Source organism: Rhinopithecus bieti, unplaced genomic scaffold (assembly GCF_001698545.2).
Source record: "Rhinopithecus bieti isolate Rb0 unplaced genomic scaffold, ASM169854v2 scaffold_11964, whole genome shotgun sequence".
NCBI lineage: Eukaryota > Metazoa > Chordata > Mammalia > Primates > Cercopithecidae > Rhinopithecus > Rhinopithecus bieti.
Window position 1 is genome coordinate 5,766,989 of NW_016807677.1, and position 21,728 is coordinate 5,788,716.

General features: G+C 40.2%; 1 protein-coding gene across 17 annotated transcripts in view; it reads right to left on the bottom strand.

Annotated features, from left to right (window-relative positions):
* NCAM1 (neural cell adhesion molecule 1) overlaps nt 1–21,728 on the bottom strand; it is a 315,308-nt gene that overhangs the window by 148,559 nt on the left and 145,021 nt on the right. The gene's annotated exons all lie outside the window — the stretch shown is intronic.

Genomic DNA, 21,728 nt, shown 5'->3' on the forward strand with positions numbered 1-21,728 from the left:
TTCTTCCTTCCCTGGCATTGTTATCCTTTCTTTCACCTAAAGCAAGAGAAAGGTGACTGCCTAAGAGAATTACTTTGGAGAAGCCAGCGTGAAGGAGAACCTGGCATCCTGGTTCCCAGCTGGATGACTGCGGGGTCAGCCGCTTTGCTGAACAGCCCTGAGTCCCCCAGCCACACTGAGCAGGCAAAAAGTGATTTGGAGAGAAACGGTAGGACAAGAGGGGTCACGAACCATCTAGCAAAGGCCAGGATGAGTGAGCTTCCCAAGCACCAGTGGGCCTACATCCCCTTGCCAGGGTCCTACCTAAGGGGGCAGCCAGAATGTCAAGGGAGCTCAGAAAGGAAAGGCTGTGGGCTGTACCACCAGAAACGGAGCTGAGGGGTGGCTTGATAAAGCCAGGTTGACATTGTATGTCCTATATCCAGGAACCACAGGATAGGGAGTCCCCTGAAGGGGCTCTAAAGAAACCTCCCTTGAGTACCATGAAAAGGCCAGTATTTGGATGTCTCCCATCTGGCAGGCCCCCACCATCAGTCAGGGTACCAGAGAAGCAGGTACATCTCCAGAGAGAGGATGGCAGCCATGGCCAGTGGTGTGAGAGACACTTGTCTCCTCCCCACCCTAAAATACAGGAAGGGAAGGAGAATGAGAAGAAGGACACAGTAAGAGTGTCCCAGAGCTAAATCAAATTCGTTTACCCTTCTCCAAGGCAAGGGAAGGGGAGGAGGATGGAAAGAGTAAGCACCCCCTCCAATGATTCAAGTCTTTTATTTTTATTTTTTAAATTGATACATTAATATTTGTACATATGTATGGGGTACATGTGATATTTTGATACATACATACAACATGTAATGATCAAATCAGGGTGTTTAGATTATCCATCACCAGGAACATTTATCATTTCTTTGTGTTGGGGATATTTCAGATCTTCTAACTATTTTGAAATATATAATATATTGTTGCTGTCATCACCCTATTGTGCTATCCAAAACTAAGATTCATTTCTTCTACCTAACTCTATGTTTGTATCCATTAACCAACCTGTTCTTCCCCTCCTCCTTCCTCCACCTACACACACACCCTTCCCTGCCTCTGGCAACCACCATTCTACTCTCTACCTCCCTAAGATCAACATTTTTTAGCTCCTACATATGAGTGAGAACATGCAATATTTGTCTTTCTATCCCAGACTTACTCCACTTAACAGAATGACCTCCAGGTTCATCCAAGTCCTTTTAAAACTAAACAAGGCAGGTTCTGGAGGGAATGGAAAAGATGAGATTTACAAAGAATATGAGAATGGTGCCTTAAACTAGACAACCCTGAGTTCTTTATTATTATTATTATTATTATTATTATTATTATTATTATTTTGAGACAGAGTTTCGCTCTTTTTGCCCAGGCTGGAGTGCAATGGCGCAATCTCGGCTCACTGTAACCACCGCCTCCTGGGTTCAAGCGATTCTCCTGCTTCAGCCTCCAGAGTAGCTGGGATTATGGGCACGCACCACCACACCTGGCTAATTCTTTGTATTTTAGTAGGAGACGGGGTTTCTCCATGTTGGTTAGGCTGGTCTCCCCCAACCTCAGGTGATCCACCTGCCTTGGCCTCCCAAAGTGCTGGGATTACAGGCATGAGCCACCATGCCCAGCGAGTTTCTTTTTAATTAACGAAAACAAGTGAGGTTCCACCAAAGATGTTCAATTTAATAAATCTTTTTTGAGGATCCACCATGTGTCAGTCACTATTTCAGGCACTTGAGTGACAATGACACTAATGAATGAAACAAAGATCCCAGCCTTCCTGTTACTTATGGAGAAGAGAGATTTAACACAGTGCAGTTAATACAGTGAGTGGAGAAAAATAAAACCACTAAATTTCTACCGGGTTCAGACTAATCCATAAACCAGTTTCAACAGCTTTCTAAGATTAAACAACTATTTTCTGAAAGTTTTGCTCTCACGAAAACACTGAGTTCTGCAAAAGGACCTAGAGATTGAAGAGGAGGGGATGGGATCTGAAGGCAAGCCGATGACACCAGGCAACTGTTATGGGCTTAGAGAGATGGGTAAGGGCACTTGGATTAGGCTGAAATAGACTAGATTACCCCCTTTCTGCCTCCATGGTGTTTGCGTTCTTCACTGATTCCATCCACACCAAGCCTTATCTCTTCAGGATAATAAAATCAACCTGAGACAGGAATCAGTGCAAAGCATGGCCACAGCAGCACTGTGGACAAGATAAGAATTTAAGATCTGCTTTACATTTGCCAATGGAAGCACTACCATATTTTCTAAATAGTTGCTCATAGAGCAAAAGACATTAGGAAATAGGTCCACATTTACAGACAACTCAAAAATCTTTGGATAGGCATCTGAAGGAATGGATTTTGTCTTCATTCCTAGTTTCTGATTTGATTCTACTTTCCTGGAGAAGGATTTTGTTCTGCCTCCTGAGAGATTGGGAAAGCAGGAGAATCTTGAAACTCATGAAGCCCTACCAAGACAAAAAGGAGTCTCTGAGGTGTTGGGGATGACGACTCCGAAAATCACAGTAAATTCTACTCCTGTCTCCTTTTTGAGGAGGATCATTGTTACTCTTCTCAAAAGCCCCTTTCTGGAGTACAGTGCCTTTCTTTTTCTTTTTTTTTTTAAGATCGGTGTCGTTGGCGAGGCACGGTGGCTCATGCCTGTAATCTTAACACTTTGGGAGGACGAGGCAGGGGGATCACCTGAGGTCAGGAGTGGAGTTCGAGACCAGCCTAGCCAACATGGCAAAATCCCGTCTTTACCAAAAATTCAAAAATTAGCTGGGTGTAGTGGCACATGCCTGTAGTCCCAGCTACTTGGGAGACTGAGGCATGAGAATCACTTGAACCTGGGAGGCAGAGGTTGCAGTAAGCCGAAATTATATCACTGTACTCCAGCCTGGGTGACAGAACAAGACACTCTCAAAAAAAAAAAAAAATTGGTGTTGTTGGGGCTCAGAAAATGATATCCCAAAATATGGCACTTTAACATGCCACCCCCTAATTAGGAGGCCACCCCCCTAATCCTCTGTCTCTCCCAAAGCACAGGATAACACTATCCTCTGAAGTTTCCTTATCTACCCAGAAACTGGACCCCTAAAGACACAATTGCCTTCAATCCTTTCCCTGAAATTTCATTAAGCAGGAAAGATGACAACTCATATCACAGAAGAAGAGACTGAAAATTAAACATCACACCTAGAGCCTAGATAATCATCCCAAACTATCCTCTGTTCTCAGGTCCCATTCAATTCCCAAACAGCATCACGTACAAACCATTGACTGGTCTTCAGGCTCATTCATTTACAGCCCTCGCTGCCTTCCTTCCTTCTCCCCAATGAAGAGGGCATTTAAGGGATTTAAATATCAACCCTCTGGCATTTTCTTCGAGTTTTCGTATTTTGTATGATTCCTGTGCACATACGTGCATGCAATCCATTTGTTATGCTTTTCTCTTGTTAACCTGTCTTTTGTTATAGGAGTGTCAGCCGTGATCCCTTATGCTGGGGAGAAAGGAGATCATCCCCTTTCTGTAGCCACGGTGTTTGCCTCTTTCACTGATTCCATCCAAGCCAAGCCTTATATCCTCAGATAATAAAATCAATCTGAGATGTGAATCAGCGCAAAGCACGACCACAGCAGTACTGCAAAGGGCCTGTGGTATTCCTAATGAGCCTGGGTCACGATTTTATTTAGTGTCAGATGATTATGTCTAAATACAGCTAAAGGTCCTTCACTAAGGCTAGGCTGTTGGCTGTTTATAAGGTAGAGTGGTATAGATGGTGGTCGTTACTTTTAAATGGCTGAGTACTAAAAAAGACAAGGATACTTCTACCGGAAACCTTCCAACTTTGCAAAATGAGTTCACTTTTAACACTACCCTTGGATAATGCCAGCCCACAGGGTGCTAATGGCCCGGGGAAGTTCCTCAGAGCAAACATTAACACTACCAATTCTTAACTGGAGAAAACAAAAGTGCCAGCATAGCTTAAAACCCTTTGACTTGGTTTCTGTAAAATGCCTTTTCTTCATAAACCAGTAAATTTTCCAACCTGGCACAGTCAAGGCTGGCTAATTCTTCTTAGACAACTGAGAGAACACTCTATATTCAATTCTTTCAGAAAACTGTGGAGCCTAATTAAGCCTAACAGCTAGAGCACTAAATGCAAATCTTCATCCTCCAGCAATTTAGTTTAAGTAGCAAAGCCACTTTCATTTTCCTGTGCTCCAAAGAAGTATTTTGTCATCATGAATTGAGAATAATAATAAACTAGTCGTGGGAAATGTAACCCCAGACCGGGTACTGGGTTGTGTGTAGATCTATGGGGCTGACATTAATAAAATTCTGTTTATCTCTAATACATTAAAATAGTATTTTATAGGAAAATTTCAATGTGTGGCACAGAGAGGAGACATGCTGAACCCATTGACATTTAGCTAACAGAATTTTAATAGAATTGAGCTGGCCTGGGAAGGAAGAAAATAGGAAAGAAATGCCAACCAGACAACTCCCTAGAGAATAATTTATTTTGGTTTTATGTGATATTAAATATCACTTCCTCCACCAAGGTTGGAACTTGCATTAGTCTCAGCAAGCAAATTTTGCACGTCCCAAAATTCCATCGCGATGGCCCCTAGGTCAATCCCAGGGTCCAGGGCACTGCTACCAGCCATTCCAACAAAAACAAGACAATTCACTGTGAATGGTGCCATTTTCCATGCCACTGTGCAGATGACATGAGGGCTTCCAGATCACAGAACCAGTGGCTGATAAAACAGTGTGTGAAACCTCTACCCCCTTGGCCAAATCTGACTTCTGGCTTTATTTCATCTGCTCCATGGCTATCATCGGCTATTGTTCCAGACAGAAGTTCTGCAGCTCTGAAAGCAGTTTTCCCTCCCATGTGGCAGGTCTAGGGCTCTAAACTGTGATGACTCAACTAATTAGCATTTCACAGGGCAGGGAGAACTGTCCAACTCTATAAGTGGCCAGAGTTTTCAGAGCATCTTTCTCTCCCTTCCTCTCTGTCTACATGTCACTTCTACTTCCTTTTTTGTCCTTCCTCCTCATTCCCTTCTTTTGCTTTGTCTTCCAGCTCTTCCCCTTCCTCCCATTTACCTTCTTTTAAAACTAGCCATAAAGAGGTATCTTTTAATGTTCTTCTCTTAATTTGAAGGTGATTTGAATATTTCCTATTTCTTTCCAAAACCTTTTAAAGGAATTAAACACAATTGATTTCTGTTTGTCTGTGCTCTGTAATCATTAGTTTTGGTATTTTAAACACTTACTTTCTTTGACTTGTTTTGAATATAAAGGTCTTTTCTTTCCTTGTGTTTCTGTCTTTTAATGGCTCATTTTCATTCTCTATGCTTCAAATGAATACTAAAATTCAGTAGAACAGCTTCTGAATTTTTTTCTATACAGATTCCTTTCTCTTCCTTAGACTCACAGGTTTCAATTCTGAACCCATTCTTCAATTCTATTCACCGCAACTTTTTTACTGAATGCCTACAGAAGCCAGGAATCAGGCCTGGCACTGGGGAATTCATTGTTTCATGAGACAAGCATACTAGAAGGGGAGACAGACGATAAATACGTGAACAATAAATACACAAAATAATCAGACATGATCTGTGTGGCAAAGAAAAGACTCGCACACTATGAGTGAAGAAGCAGGAGGCCTGTTTGAGACAGGCCAACAGAGAAGGCCTCACCAAGAAGATGCATTCCTGAAAAGTGAAGGGAACTGCCATCCAAAGGGCTGAGAAGGAGAACTTCAGGGGAGGGAACAACAAGGATAAAAGCCCCGAGGCAGGGAGGAGCTTAGATTTTCTAGGAACTTGGAAAGAACATGAGTTTTGTTAGATTGGGTCTAGCAAAAGGAGAGGAAGCGACAGGGCAAGACGACAGGTAGCAGGGACCAGAGCTTGCGAGACTTTTCTAAAGAACTGAGATGCTATTTTTCAGACTACTAGAAAGTCATCGAAAGGTTTTAAGCAGAAGAATGGCATAATCTGGTTTTTAAGATATTTCTCTTTATGCATTACTCTGGAAGAATGTGAACTCATGACTTCTGAGCTCTTTTCATCAGATTTCCAAGATCAATGACTAGTTATACCTTTAAAACACCACCATGGAGAGTCTCTCCGTAAAAGGACCACCACTTAAAACAAAGCAATACGTGCCTTTATGAACACAAAGAATTTTGAGGCCATATAATCAACATGATTGTGAAATTACAGATGGACCTACTTTCTAAAAATTGGACAAGTTTCCTACCTGCACATGTTTGTTCAGCACCCAGCTCCCCCAACGTGGTCTCCTTCAAAATCACTAATACAGGCCAGGCATGGTGGCTCATGCCTGTAATCCCAGCACTTTGGGAGGCCGAGGCTGGTGGATCACCTGAGGTCAGGAGTTTGAGACCAGCTTGGCCAACATGGCAAAAACCCGTCTCTACCAAAAATACAAAAATTAGCTGGGCGTGGTGGCTGGTGCCTGTAGTCCCAGGTACTCAGGTAGCTGAGGCAGGAGAATCACTTGAACTCGAGAGGTGGAGGTTGCAGTGAGCCAAGATCATGCTACTGCACTCTAGCCTGGGTGACAGAGCAGGACTCTGTCTCAAAAAAGGAAAAAAGAAAGAAAGAAAGAAAAAAAAGAAAGAAATCACTAATACAAATTTAATACACCAGTTTCCTGAAATATTTCACTGAAATGATGAGAAAGTTATTTTTAAAAATGAATTAAGGAACACATTGTAAGGAGAGTGAGAAGTGTAAGTAGTAACCAACGGCTATGTGGCTAAGATCAGTTTCCTGATTTTTAAAAGTTGTATTTATGTAGTTAGTTGGTTACCATCAAACTCTGTGTCTATGTAATATCTGTTGAATTTTAGGTGATAAATAGGGAGCAAGTGGTGAGAAACTTAATCTACTTTGGGAAACAATTACTTCGTAATGTAAACCCCCGTTCTAATCCAATCAATCACAAATCCATGGAGAATTTACTATTCATACCTGCTATCATTCCCCCTGTCTGCCCCTGGCCTAACCTCCATGTGCTCTGCATTCTCCACCACTCTTTCTGTCACTGTCTTTTCACACGCTAGCCCTCCACCTCTGCCTGCCTGCTTCTTTTCTCTAAGACCCCAGCCCTAGCCCCCACCTTGACACAGAGCCCAGGGTTCCCTGAAGAACACCCTGCAATGATCCAGGCTCCCCTTCTCATTCTCGAAAGCACCAAGGGCAGGTGCTTTTAGGCCGCAGAAACTGGCCCAGTTAAAACGTCTTAAGTCCAATAAAATCTTTCCCAATAAAGGCAGGGTCCTGTTCTGAGACATCAGTAATAGGTATCATTGTCAATTACATGCATCTCATTTGGGCTCATCTCCCTGTCAGGCTAAAATACCAGCTGAACAGAAGCAGGACTCCTCTCCAAGACAGACACAGCTGAAGAACAAATGCTTATGAGTGTCCTCTGAGAGCACAAAAAGAGTAAAAACATCTAACATCTTATTTTAGAATCTAAGTACCTAGATACTATGAAAAAAAAAAAAAAAAAAAAAAAGAAAGAAAGAAACCTCAGAAAAAATGATTCAAGTGGAAAAATTTGACAAATTCTTATTTATAGTGGGTTACTTAAATAATAAAACTAAGTATCACGGTAACCTCCCGATCCCTAAACCTCATGAAAATAAGAGATGATAATGCACTTTTTAAAATACCTTCTTTCAATCTGTGCTATTAATCACTCTACTCTCAGGTCTAAGTGGCCCAGGATGGTCTTGCAAATGGAGACCAAATGACTGCCTGAGATGCCAGTTTGTAATAATTTGTGTATTTAAAAATCTGTCTTCCTTTTTCCTCCCCCCTTCAAAATTTCAGACAATGTCAAGTAGTTTGCTGTGATGATAATAAGATGCATGTTTACTTGACTTTCATAGGTCAGTGTCTTCATATTCTGTTCTGGCTTTAAACTAAAAGGCTAAGAAGTCTCACAGATTTATAAGTGGTATGAAATTTGTCAGGATTTAGATTATTTTGCCAATTTAAATTCTCATACACAATTTCGTTTTCCCTCAACACAGCTGTACAAAGTTGCTGAGTAAATCAATAATTTTCATTATCCCAGAAATCTACAATCCAAAGACATTTCTGGATGGTCATCAAAATTTTTGTAGTTATTTTGGTTAGGTTTAAAGCAAAAATGACAATCAGGTCGTTCACAGCACAAGTAGCTGGTCTGAGTTGAGGGAATTAGAGAGGGAGTGGGAAGGTAGGAGTTTGAAGATTCAGGTTCTGTGTACCCCAAGCAGAATGCTGAGAGGAGGGGAGGGCATTGTTCATTAACAACATTAACAAAAGGCAGGACATGACATTTTTAAGCCATGTTTCCTAGAACACTGTCTGAAGACCCGATGCAGTGAAAAGGACACTAAATTGTGAATAACTTAGATCTGAGCACTAAATACATCTTGGGTTTTGCTTCTGATGTATTAGTTTGCGCCCTCATAACAGTTTTTGCTGGCCACTAAATGGCTTATGCAGATGAGATGAAATACAAAAAAAAAAAGTCTGTTCAGAGAGCGTTAGGAGAAAGATATTAATGGTGCCCCAATTTTGTAACATATTCTTGGCACATGAAATATTGAAGGCCAATTTGCAAAGAGAAACATGTAATTTATGTCTACTCCAGTCTTATTCAAAAGGATTTGAGGTGGAAAATACAGAATTCATTCTACTGGGAGTGCCCACTTGAGCTCACCAGCTACAGAACATTTAATCTTCGATATTCATAAAGGGGCATATTTTTATAAACATTTTCTATGAAATCTCACCTTGTTAAAAAGGTTACAGTCGTAATACTAGATCTTAATCTACGCTTTGGACCCTTTCCCAAAACACAGTGGCGCCTTTTCAAAAAGGCCAGAAAGGACGCAGAAAGAACCTCCTGAAGAATGTCAATGTGCAATGCCAATGGGTTCCAAGCAGAAGCCACAAGAGGTACCACTCTCTTTGCCAGTGTTGCCTGGAGTCAGCTTTTCAGGCACCTTATTCATCAGTCTTGCTCTCTGAAATGAGCAGACTAAAGTTTGACAGGACAAACCCACAGAAAAAATCAGAAGCTCTTCTCCCAGTCGATAAGTTTAAATAACTCCAAGGCTAAAATAATTCCAATCGTTCGATGCAAATAAACATTTTAGTTTGGAGTCACTTGAAAATATGTGCCAGCTGAACTAGCTTATTAGCTCTGGTTTAAAGTCCACTGAGTCTGTTGGGCTGTCATTTCTCTAGTTGCTTTGCAGTGCTATGATGGTCCCTTGGAGAAAGGGCTGCAGCCTCGGAGCCCTGGCACTGCCTGTCTACCACCCTTCTCTTTCCCTTCCATAATGAAGGCATAACACAGCAAAAATTTCAGGGCAGTTGCCTGAATGGACAGAAGATTATTTACCAAAAAATAGGTAGCACTCAAGCAACAAATAGTTTTAGAGTACTTTTGAGTAAGGCATTATGCTAAGTGCTACAAAGATATGAATTAGTATGAGACAGCCCTTACTGTCAAAAGCTCCCTACTTAGGCGAAGGAGGTGATCAGATATCAACTGCAGATAAGAATACCTTTATTATTCCCATGAATTTTTGCATAATCTATTTCTGCTTTGTCACTTTAAGCCTAGATTTTTGTATTTTCCATAGACCCATGTCTATCTGGGAATTAGAGAAGTCAGTTTAAACTTATGAGAGAAATAATTAAATTTTTTATTCTGTTAGCAGCGGAATCCTCCTTAAAAGAAATCCATATTCCAAACTGTACACTTAAAAATGGTGAAGATGGCAAAGTTTCATGTCACGTGTATTTTTGCACAATTAAAAAATAAGAAAGAGATATCCCACCATTTAGCTGGGCAGAATCTGTGAGTCTAAGCTTGGCCAGGTTCTTGTAATTGTTGTTTGTTTTCAACAAAAACTGTTTCTCAACTAGTGCATATAAATAAAGTCTCCTTCAGAGCATCCACAAAGTGGAAGAAGGAGGTCCAAGAATACATGTGTCACAGGGATCTCATTGTTGTGGCTTCTCTGATCTTCTGTTCTCATTTCTAGAACAATCTGAAAATTCATTTTGTTGGTTGGCTATTGGTAGAATCCATTTGTCCTGACTTTCTGGTCACCGTGTCCCTTACAGAATCTAAAAGAAACTGCTGGAACCCTTGGGAGTGAGGTGGAGGGTAGGGTATTTCCTTTCTTGCTATTTCACGTGGATGCTCAGAAATTATAAAAACTAAAACTGATGGCAATTTCGCTTCCTTAGCACAGAGTGAGGGAAAAGACAGCTCACACACTGGTAATTCTGTGCTTATGTTTGAATCTTTACCAGGAATGTGGAGGCAACAAATGTTGGTTCAACTTTCGTCTTTCCATTCATTAGTAATATTATCATAATAAAGCTTCCTTGACACAGGACTTATTTCCAAGCTGTTTCTTATGTTTTATGATGGACATCTGGGTTAAAGTAACTTTTTGGCGCTCCTTATGCACTTCAGCTGGTTGGTGGGGCAATGTGCAAAATGCTGAGGTAACAGCAACTCAGGAACTCAAAAGGCACAGCCACCTTGCTCCCAGGATGCTACCAGCTGGGGAGGGGAGCACTGACTGTCCAGGGGCCTCCCCAGGTACTATTTATTAGTTATGTCTCTTGAAATATAACCTAAGATTTATACGGTCTTTTCTGAATTTCTGAATTTCCTACTACAAAACATTGGTGAGTTGGGTGCAATTCCTCCCAAGAATTGAGTAAGACTTCCTTTATTTTCAGTGGGGGAGAGGGGAGCTTGTCTTAATTTATGTATTTCTGGTATTTGCACTTCAGATACAAAATTTTGATGCATGTCTAAAATACAAGCTCCATGAGATAGGAACTCCTGATTCTCCAGCCTTGGGCAGTCACAGAATACCTGTTGTTGACTAGCTGAGTAAATGGTTATGACTGCAAAATAGAAAGCTGCGCCACACGGGCTAGGCAGGATTTTTTGCTTCACTGCAGTGAGTGAGGTGCTCTCAGAGTACTGTGGCTCAGGCCTTCCACCAGAGGGAGCAGGGACGCCACCCCACTGCAGAGGACGCTTGTGCAGAACCCTGGGAAGTGCCTGAAAAGGAAAAACAAAAATCCCCAAGCCAGCAAAAAAGAATTGGCATCAAAACGAATGTGAAGAAGAAGAAATGGTTCGGTTATTATACTCAGTGACATGGCCAGATAAAGCCAAAATGGATCTTTCTTTTCCTGCTGCTTAAATGTCCTAGAGCTTCTTAGGCAGAGGAGCCCTATGCCCTAGGAGCAACATCTTCTGGAGCAGCTTGTCTCCTGGTTACCAGTGTGGAGTCAGCCCAAGCACGACGCACCTCATCTTAAAAGCAGAAAGGAGAGTGGCCGCGGCCAAACCTCTCTAGAGTTCCCCACTGCATTGCTCTGAAACAGTTCCATCTGTGTCTCTGATTCCGGGGAAAAGATCAGCTATATGGGCTGTTTGGGGCCTGGCACAAGTGGCTATGATGACTTCATTCCAAACTGGGCTGAGATTCCAGCTAAGGACAAGTAATTCTCCAGAAAACCACCATCAAATCACACAAGGCAATACGAGTTTAATATTCAAGGTCTCCACCTTCCTCTCCAGGCAAACTTAAACCTAAAAAGGGAAACAGCTTGAAGGACTGGGCATCAGAATACATTACTAGTTTAAAAGTAGATTGTTAGCCCTTTCCAAGTCCCTCAGCATGTCAACTGGAAGAGAAGGCTCTGCAGAGGACAGCAATGTGAAGTGAAATCCTAAAGAACCAATCCTCCTCCTGGATCTCCATCCATTGATCGTGTCAAACACAAGGTTGATTTTAAAGTCCCACATCATGTAAAAGGGAAGATAATCCAAGAGACTATCTATCTAAGATACATCATGATTTTTTTTTTTTTTTTTTCCAAAAGAGAACCTGTCTCAAATTAAAGAGGCAAGACTTGAGTTTCATTTAGCTAATGAAGTTTTGGAAAGTAAATTATCCTTCCAGGGATGCTGAAACAAGCAATGACAACAAAAGACACTCTCCATTTGCCTAGTGGTTCCACCTTATCAGGCTCTAGATGGAACCCACCAGTCCACAGATAGCCAATTTAGGACATTCCTGAGAGCCTATTGATGGGAGAGAACTGCTGAATAGTCATAAATCAGAACACTCCAAGGAGTGAATGGGATAATACTGCAGGTTTATTTGAAGGTGAGGATCATAGCAAACAGGAAATTATATATAATTCCAGAGAGAAACAAAGTCAAAAAATTTATATGAACAATGGCAAGTTTCTATAGGGCAGGACATTGCTTATTTATTTGCATTGCCCAGTGCCTCTGGCCCAGTCTATGGCACTAGGGACTTACTGATTATCTAATTTGCAAATAAACCTCACAACCACCCTCCAAAATAACTTAGGGGTTTATCTAAAAAGAAAGCAGAGGTTTAGACCCTTTCTACTAGGTCAGAGGATAACAATTTTAGATACAGAAAAGATATGAAACACGGTAGGTAATTGGACTCATGGAGACTTTACTTTATTTAATTTTTTTGAGACGGAGTCTCGGTCTGTCGCCCAGGCTGGAATGCAGTGTGGTGCGATCTTGGCTCACTGCAACCTCTGTCTCCTGGGTTCAAGCGATTCTCCTGCCTCAGTCTCCTGAGTAGCTGGGATTACAGGTGCACACCACCATGCCTGTCTAATTTTTGTATTTTTAGTAGAGACAGGGTTTCACCATGTTGGCCAGGCTGGTCTGGAACTCCTGACCTCAAATGATCCGCTTGCCTTGGCCTCCCAAAGCGCTGGGATTACAGGTGTGAGCCACCACACCTGGCTGCACTCATGGAGACTTTAAAAGGCTTTCCAAAAGTTGGGGGATTCCACTTCTCCAGGCAGAAAGACCTTCATAAAACTAATATGTACTTTAAAAAATTCCACATAGAAGAGGCAGGGAATGTGTTAACGGGGTGGGGGGTGGGGGGCAGACAGAGAAGGCTGGTCACGCTCAGCAAGACCCATGAAGACACTCTCATAATGTTTGCTGTGGAGAGATCTTTCTCTACATAATGGTAAACAATGAGCCCTGTCCAGTTTTTTCTTATTTTTCATTATAGGAAACCTTAAGTATCACAATTCTTCAAGCGTGCAATGGGAATGGGAAACAGGGTGGCACACAGTGACTCCACAGCAATGGTAAATCAAGCGTTCTGTCTGGCAGGAAAACTGTCATTAGCCTGGGAAGTCAACTAGCTGATGTCATTTCTGAAACAGAGGTAATATGTCTATTTAAATTTATGAGGAACACAATCGATTTTATTTTCTGCCATCTACTTTTAGAGGTCAGAAGGAAAATATTTATTGTACCTTTTAAAGGGAATAACATTCATTAGACTCCCCGAAGAGTAAGTTTCAAGTGGTAAATATTTCCACTGGCAACACATAAGAAAGGGAAGTTTGTTTTTAAAAGTGAGATTACAAAAGACTAACATCAGGTAAAAAGAGCTTCTTGTGACTGCTCACTCACACAGGTTGGTCCTGTCTTAGCCCTACCTCTAATTCAAGGTCAAAGAAAATGTACTGAAAAGGAGTCTTCAGCTACCTAATCACTAGCAGTCTAACAACAGACAGAATGTCCACAAAGCCATTACCTTAGGCAACCGACCAGCTTCATTACTTTTCAGCTAAAGCAATGATGTTCTGGGAGAAAGATTTTCTTTTTCACATAGTAAACACGCGCTAGTAAAGCTTAAAAATAAGATCTGCTAAAAGAAAATCCAAACAACAGCTAATTTGAATAATGAATATGTTTGTTCAAATAATCATGCTCATTTTAATGATAGAGATGAATGATTACTGATCAGAAATGATGCTTTTGATACATTTTGAGTGAAAAAATAGGTTACAAGACAGAGTCTCTCTTTTAAATATATACATATTTGACATATATTTGTAATGGATGTTCATAGAAAAATGTGTGGAAGGATACACAACAAGGTGTTAACATTGGCTTATATTTTCAGTCACGTTTACTGAGGAATAATTTACATACAGTAAAATTCCCTATTTTGTATACAATCCTGAGTTTCAGCAAATGTATACGGTCATACAACCACATGACAATCAAGATAGAGAATGTGTCCATTACTCTAAAACAGTTCCTGTGTGTCCTCCTACGGTCTAGACCTCCCACCCCAGGCCCTGACGCTACTGATCTGTTTTCTTTCCTTGTAGTATTGCTTATTCTCAAAAATCATCCATATATCAGACAGTAAATATCCTTTGATTAGCACTTTTTGTTTTCTAGAATAGGGACTATAGATCATGATGATTTCTTTATTTTTGTTATCTGGCTTATCTATATTTTCTATTTTTTTATTACAAACATAATTACTTTTGCAATTTAGAAAAACAAAGGTAAAATTTTAATTAATTGTGACAGGCCATTACGGAAGTAAATAAAGCCATGAAAGCACAGCTGCAAACAAACGCTGTGTGTATGATATTTAAATTGTAGAATATTACTTCACCCAAACCTTGAGAGGCAATGCGCAATCAGCTACAGCAAGGCAAACTTCACAGCTGTGCTCTTAGCTGTGTGACACTGGGCAGGTTATTTATCATCTTTTAGATTCAATGTCCTCATGTTTAAACTATGGGTTAAAATAGTGCCCATCTCGCAAAGTCATTATAATGATTAGATGAGGTTGCGCATTAGGTCACTGGTACCTGGTAAAATTTAGCACTAGAATTAGGTGTGTTATTTATTTGGCTTTTCTTAGTACTATCATTACTGAGGCTTTGGGAGGTATTCCAACAGGAAAGGACCTGTCCCAATGGGAAAGAACTCTGCCTCTATAGGCAAAGGGAAGTGGTGTCAGGGGCATGGAGCCAGGCCACAGGCTTACTTTTAAATCTCAAAACTAAATTCAAGACATTCCATTTCAGAAAATTTAAAACTTCTGCTTTTTCACAACAAAGTTCTTAGTACTTTGCTATGATTTCTCAGTGAAATCATTACCTTGGGAATAGTAATAGTAAACACCAGTCACTATTACAACTTTAATCAATATTTTCTTACTATTTAGAACCCAGTGATCCTTTAGTGAAAATATACATTTGTCTAACTCTCCTCTCCCTCTATATGAATGACCCAAACCCTATAACCTTTATTCGTACCACAATATGGCATGAATTTAGGGGAGATGAGGATAGTCAATTATAAAGCTAGCCAAATTCATATGAACAATGGCAAGTTTCTATAGGGCAGGACATTGCTTATTTATTTGCATTGCCCAGTGCATCTGGCCCAGTCTATGGCACTAGGGACTTACTGATTATCTAATTTGCAAAAAAACCTCACAACCACCCTCCAAAATAACTTAGCATAACATTTAAGATCAGTGCATAAAGAGGCCAAGCAATCATAGATGTTCATCTCTGCAAGGTTTTCAGTTGTCAGAGACTCTGGGGTGAAATGAGTTTATGAAAAAACAAATATGATCCACCTTTATCTTCCCAAGGCCGTAATACATGCCAGGAAGTGAGAAAGTCTATCTGTCTCTGCTGGGAAGCTCCCAAATGTTTGGATTAAAACAGAACATCTCATTTAATTCTCATCCTTGAGACAAGTTCATAACTCACTGAACTGATCCAGGATTTTTATAATAAATGGCAATTGAATTAAAAATATGCCTGCCATCTTTGGCCAAATATATACATATATTAAAAACAGGACTATTGGCTTCATGCACTTTTGCCAAAAAACAAATTATAACCACATATGAATTACAGTTAATTCATTTATATATACACATTCACATGTGTATGTCTCCATGCATATGTATTTTGCATGTATATATGTATGTATACATGTATGTATGTAAAATGTTCACAGATCATACATTATTGAGAAAACTCAGGGGCCAAGGAATGATCTCCCAAACATCAGGCCCACACTATCTGATGTCTCCGGAACAGCATGAGATGGTCCCTTTGACTAAAAACTCATTATCTCCACATTCAAGATCCACATTCAAGATGACACCTCACCATTCAAGATGCAGCTCCAAAGTCACTTTTCCATCAAGTTCTTCCAAGTTTCCCTGCGCTAGAAACAGTAATTTTCTCTTTTCTACCTTGAATTCATTATTTATGTACATCTTCTCTCTGAACAACAAAACAAAAAGTTCCTTGAAAGCAGAGCCCAGGGACAATTCTTATGTGCAATCTCCCTGTCCTCAGTGCCTAGCTTAGATACCACTCTGTCCAAAATTGGGGATTAATATACATTTTCAGAATGAAATAAATCAATATTTGATACTATTTTAATACAATCATCAATTTTTGTTCTCATCAGATAGCACTAGCTGCACAGACCAGAATATATGACTCAGGAATATGTCTTTGGCAATATTCTAATCTCCAATTCCTGCCAATTCCTTGCTCCTCTTTTTTTTATTATTTTTTTTGAGACAGAGTCTTGCTCTGTTGCCCAGGCTGGAGTGCAGTGGCACCATCTTGGCTCACTGCAACCTCCGCCTCCTGGGTTTAAGCAATTCTCCTGCCTCAGGCTCCTGAGTGGATGGGACTACAGGCACATGCCACCACGCCCGGCTAATTTTTATATTTTTAGTAGAGACGGGGTTTCACCATGTTGGCCAGGCTGGTCTTGAACTCCTGACCTCAGGTGATCCACCCACCTTGGCCTCCCAAAGTGCTGGGATTACAGGCATGAGCCATTGCGCCCGTCCTCCTCACTCCTCTTAAAACCTTGTTAAAACACTTCAAGGGGCCAGGCCTGGTGACTCAAGCCTGTAATCCCAGCACTTTGGGAGGCCGAGGCGGGCAGATCACTTGAGGTCAGGAGTTCGAAACCAGGCTGGCCAACATGGTGAAACCCCACCTCTACTAAAAATACCAGCTACTTGGGAGGCTGAGGCAGGAGAATTGCTTGAACCTGGGAGGCGGAGGTGGCAGTGAGCCGAGATTGCACCACTGCACTCTAGCCTGGGTGACAGGGCGAGACTCTGTCTCAAAAACAAACGAACAAAACAAAACAAAATAAAACAAACTTCAAGGGATGTATCAGATAGTTCATAGCATCTCTGGACCCAACCCCAGTAAAAAAATTAAAAAGGAATTGAGTATCAAGTTAAAGAAGAAACTTATTTCAGATAGTACAAAGTGCTTAGATTGGGATTTATGAGCGTATGAAGAAATGATATGTCTGCCATATGCTTTCAGGTTAACAAAGAACTTTTTGTCCAGACACTGATACTGTAGTCTTCTCAGGAATCACCGCTAACTTACACGTTTTAATCAATTAAACAACCTACATAAGAGATTAGTCAAGAAAGAAAATGCAAATCAAGTATGGAGAGGTATCTTCCTCTATAAATCTGGGAAAGCAATTACCCAAAAGTCAGAGAGCTTTGAACAATAATCATTCTAATTTGGCATCTCTTGTCTTTCTCAAAGTTTCAAAAATTTAAAAGTTAGGAGAACAAAGATACAGCATGCTCCAGTGCCCTGCTCAGAGATAACTAACATTCACTGACTTCCTGATGTGTGGCTTTGCATACCTTTGCTTACCTCGCCTTCACACAAGGTAAATTAAGCCCATTTTACAGATGGAAATATTAACGCTTGTATTATTAAAAATTATGCATATACTAGGGTCCATAAAAAAAATTCTTCAAACCAGAGCCAAATTCCTATAAGTTAATCTTTAAAGTCCAATATTAAAATGTGGGGACTTACGGGCACCGTTGGTTTAATTCATCTTCAGTTGACTCATGGAATACAACCTGTTTTCTAACTGCCAAGGAGCTTGGCGGAACTTATCTCCAAATGACCATAGAATTTCCAGGAAATTCTAACTTGACCTAGGAGTTAACAGTAATAATCTCTGACAAAAGGATAATGCAGTTTGATAACACAGAAGTTGCAGGTTGCTTGTGGACTTCTGCTGGGTTATGTCCTAGAATTACTGCAGAGGACTCTCCTCCCTTAATTTACGCCATTTGGTCAACACTAGGGGTGATATGGTTTGGCTGTGTCCTCACCCAAATCTCATCTTAAATTGTAGCTCCCATAATTCCCACACATTGTGGGAGGGACCCAGTGGGACATAACTGAATCGTGGAGGTCGTTTCCTCCATACTGTTCTCGTGGTAATTAAAAAGTCTCAAGAGATCTGATGGTTTTATAAAGGGAAACCCCTTTCACTTGGTTCTCATTTTCTCTCCTGCCTCCAGCACATAAGACGTGCCTTTCCCCTTCCACCATGATTGTGAGGCCTCTCCAGCCACTTGGAACTGTGAGTCCATTAAATCTCTTTTTCTTTATAAATTACCCAGTCTCAGGTATGTCTTTATTAGCACTGTGAAAACGGACTAATACGAGGGGTATAACGTTTCCAATAGTAGTCTTTTCTTTCTTCATGTTAAATCTCAAAAGCATTTATGGATTACTTACTCAAAAAGCCTGGAGCTTTGCACATATTATTTCATCGAATTCTCATCACCTAATAAAATTAGTATTTCAACCCCTTGAGAACCTTCAGAGACTATACAGAGATGTTAAGTGTCTTGCCTACAAGCACACAGCTAGGAAGAGGTAGAGCAGGAACAAGAACCCCAGTATTTCTAACTTTAAAACCCAAACTTTCTCAACTACACCATACAACCACACTCCCCTAAGTATTTCTGTCTTCTACTGGTCTGAGCTTAAATGGTTGAAGCCATCCAGTCTCTTTTCAAGATGCAATCATATTCTTAATCCTCATCTTCATCATTAAATATTCACTAAACTGAATTGAAAGTTGCAAATACTGTAACAGAAATCATTGTTTGAAACAAATAGATAAAATCCCGATTCCAATTCCATTACTTAGAAAATCAAGGAGGAGAGACCACAAGCAACTGTTGACTGTGTGTCTTAGTCCACACCACATAACTGCCTCTGTTCCGACTGCCATTTTTACATTTCTCTTTGGGCTTTTTAGAAACAGATGGGCTACTGACTGGGTATTACCAGTTCCAACCTATGCAGCTGGAGCATCCCAGAATCGCAGAAATAGCAATCTTCTGAATAATTTCTCCTGCCACAAACAACTGCTGCTGCTCCTATAATAACCCCCTCAGTGGGCCGAGAGAGCATTCTTCCCATTCCAAGAGCCACGGTTCAGTTCATCTTAAACCACAATGTCCTTTTGTGTTTTGGCTGAAGAAATCTTATAGGCCACCTGATCTTTGTTATGTCTTAGTGGAGGCATATATACCAGATGATAATATTTGGTATATAACGGACTTTTATCTTCAGTTGTCACAATAAAGGAAAATCAAGATGGGAGACAACTCAACTGCTTCTTACCTTCTTCTTTAGCAAATACAAGAGCCTCCCTATGAAGGATGTCACACAAAACTGCCCATTTTATGTCATCAACTGTTAGCCTCCCCAGAAAGGCAAATTTATACAAACCACAAACTATGTTGGCCACATTTTGAACCATAATGCCATGAACTCAGAAGTTTACTGAGTTAAGATGTTTGTTGTTATGGAAAAAAAGAATTCGGATCTCTAACCAAATATTTTCTTTCACATTTGAGTACTTTGCAACCACAAAATACTCATCACATAAATGAGAACTGGTAATATTTAGAAATTACTGAAATCATGATATACTGAATAATAAACTTAATATTTCATCCATAAGATAGGACTTAGTTTTTTCAGAAAATATTTGTTTGGTAATTGACTACTAAATCAATTAGTCAAATAAAAAGTAAATAAATAAATTAGTTTAAAATATATGTTACAAATTGTGTAACTAGTTATACAAAATACTAATTAGCTTTTGGTGATGACAAAACGATATTAAATAATTTTTCTATTTTTCAGACTCATCATTTTATAACAGTTTTACTGAAATAGAACACACATCTCAAATAATTCAGCCTTTTAAAGATTAGTGGCTTTTAATATATTCACAGAGTTGGGCAACCAGCACCACTACTTTTAGAACATTTTCATCATCCCATAACACACCTCTTAGCAGCCACTCCCTATTCTCCCTGCCTAGCTTCTGGCAACAATTAATATACGACTTCTTGTCTGTAGAGTAGCCTATTATGGACATCTCATGTAAATGGAATCATACACTATAGGTCATTTTTATCTGGCTTCTTTCACTTAGCATAATGTTTTCGACACTTATCCATGTAGCAAGATATCTGTACTTCATTCCTTTTTATGGCTGAATAATAATTCAACATATGAATACATATCTTTGATTTGTCCATTTATTAGTTGATGAACATTTGTTTGATTTCCATTTCTCAGCTACTGTGAGTAACGCTGCTATGAAATTTGTGCACACGTTTTGGTGTGGCTGTATGTCAAGCATCTCATTTTTTATGAAAATCACAATCTTCGACAAAGAAAGAAATACGTTATGGTATGCCAATGAAAGGAAAGGTCTTAACGGTAAGAATTGTGAGGGAGCAGGATACGGAAATGAACAAGCCAGCTATGGGAGTGCAAGGTGAGGTCCATACCCTTCCTGGGCCAGTCTTGCAGAACAGCAGCAGACATCTGTGGGCTTCCTCCATCTGCTATTGGGACCCCACAGGCCTGCCAACCTCAACTGCACATAGCCAAGGATGAGCAAAGTTTGTGCATCCCACCCACAAGCCTCCAAAATACAGCACCGTTTCCTCCAATATGAAGTGGAAAGAGATGTTTGAGCCAAACTCTGACATGTTTCTCAAATGACATCAAAATGTATTCTCACTAATGCCTGAAGCAGATCAGCAGGCAAATCAGGTTTTTATTAATGTTCCCTTTGACTGTGACACCACCTTATCCAAATGAAAAGAGAGGATTCAAATAAACAGAGAAGTTAATAAAAGAGTAACAGCCTATTTGATTAAAATATTCCTAGGAAAGGACATACACAGTTAAAATTTACTTTGTTTTTATGTTGATTAAATATCAAAGGCATTCTCAAAGTGTCTGAAGTACTAGCCAAAGAGGTTATACATTAACTTCTTCACCCTCAAGTAAAATAATATTATAGGACTCAAGTGCATAAGACCCAATTTATTCCAAAGAGAGAGGTTCAAAAGATCAGTAATTATAAGGCTATGTAGGACAAAAAAATGTTTTGCATCCTCCAAATTACCAGAGGTGGTTTGCTAACTAGTGCCTGAGGACAATGAGTGATTACCCCCAATTCAGCTTTGTTCTCATTAGAAAGGACTTCAAGCTGAAAGGCAGCCAGAGCCCAATAATACTGCAGTCAGTCCCGGTTGGCTTTTCACAATTGGATCTGCATGTTTTTTTAAGGAATACAAAAACAATAACAAACAGATAAGTCTCAAATGCATTATACTCATTCACACATACATCATCATGATCTTTTTCACGAACTAAATTATTGCATTTAAATTTCTTGTAATAGAAAAAAATAGCCACAGAAGCAGCCTCAGATGCTATATGTCTAAACTCTTCACCCTTGTAGTAAGGCAGTATAAATCACTGTTACTGTTCTCCCTACTCTTGTAAACAAAAAAAGATTTGCCTGTTCCTTTCCCCTGCACTGCCACCGTCACCCCGCCCACCCCCCACCCCACCTCCTCCTCC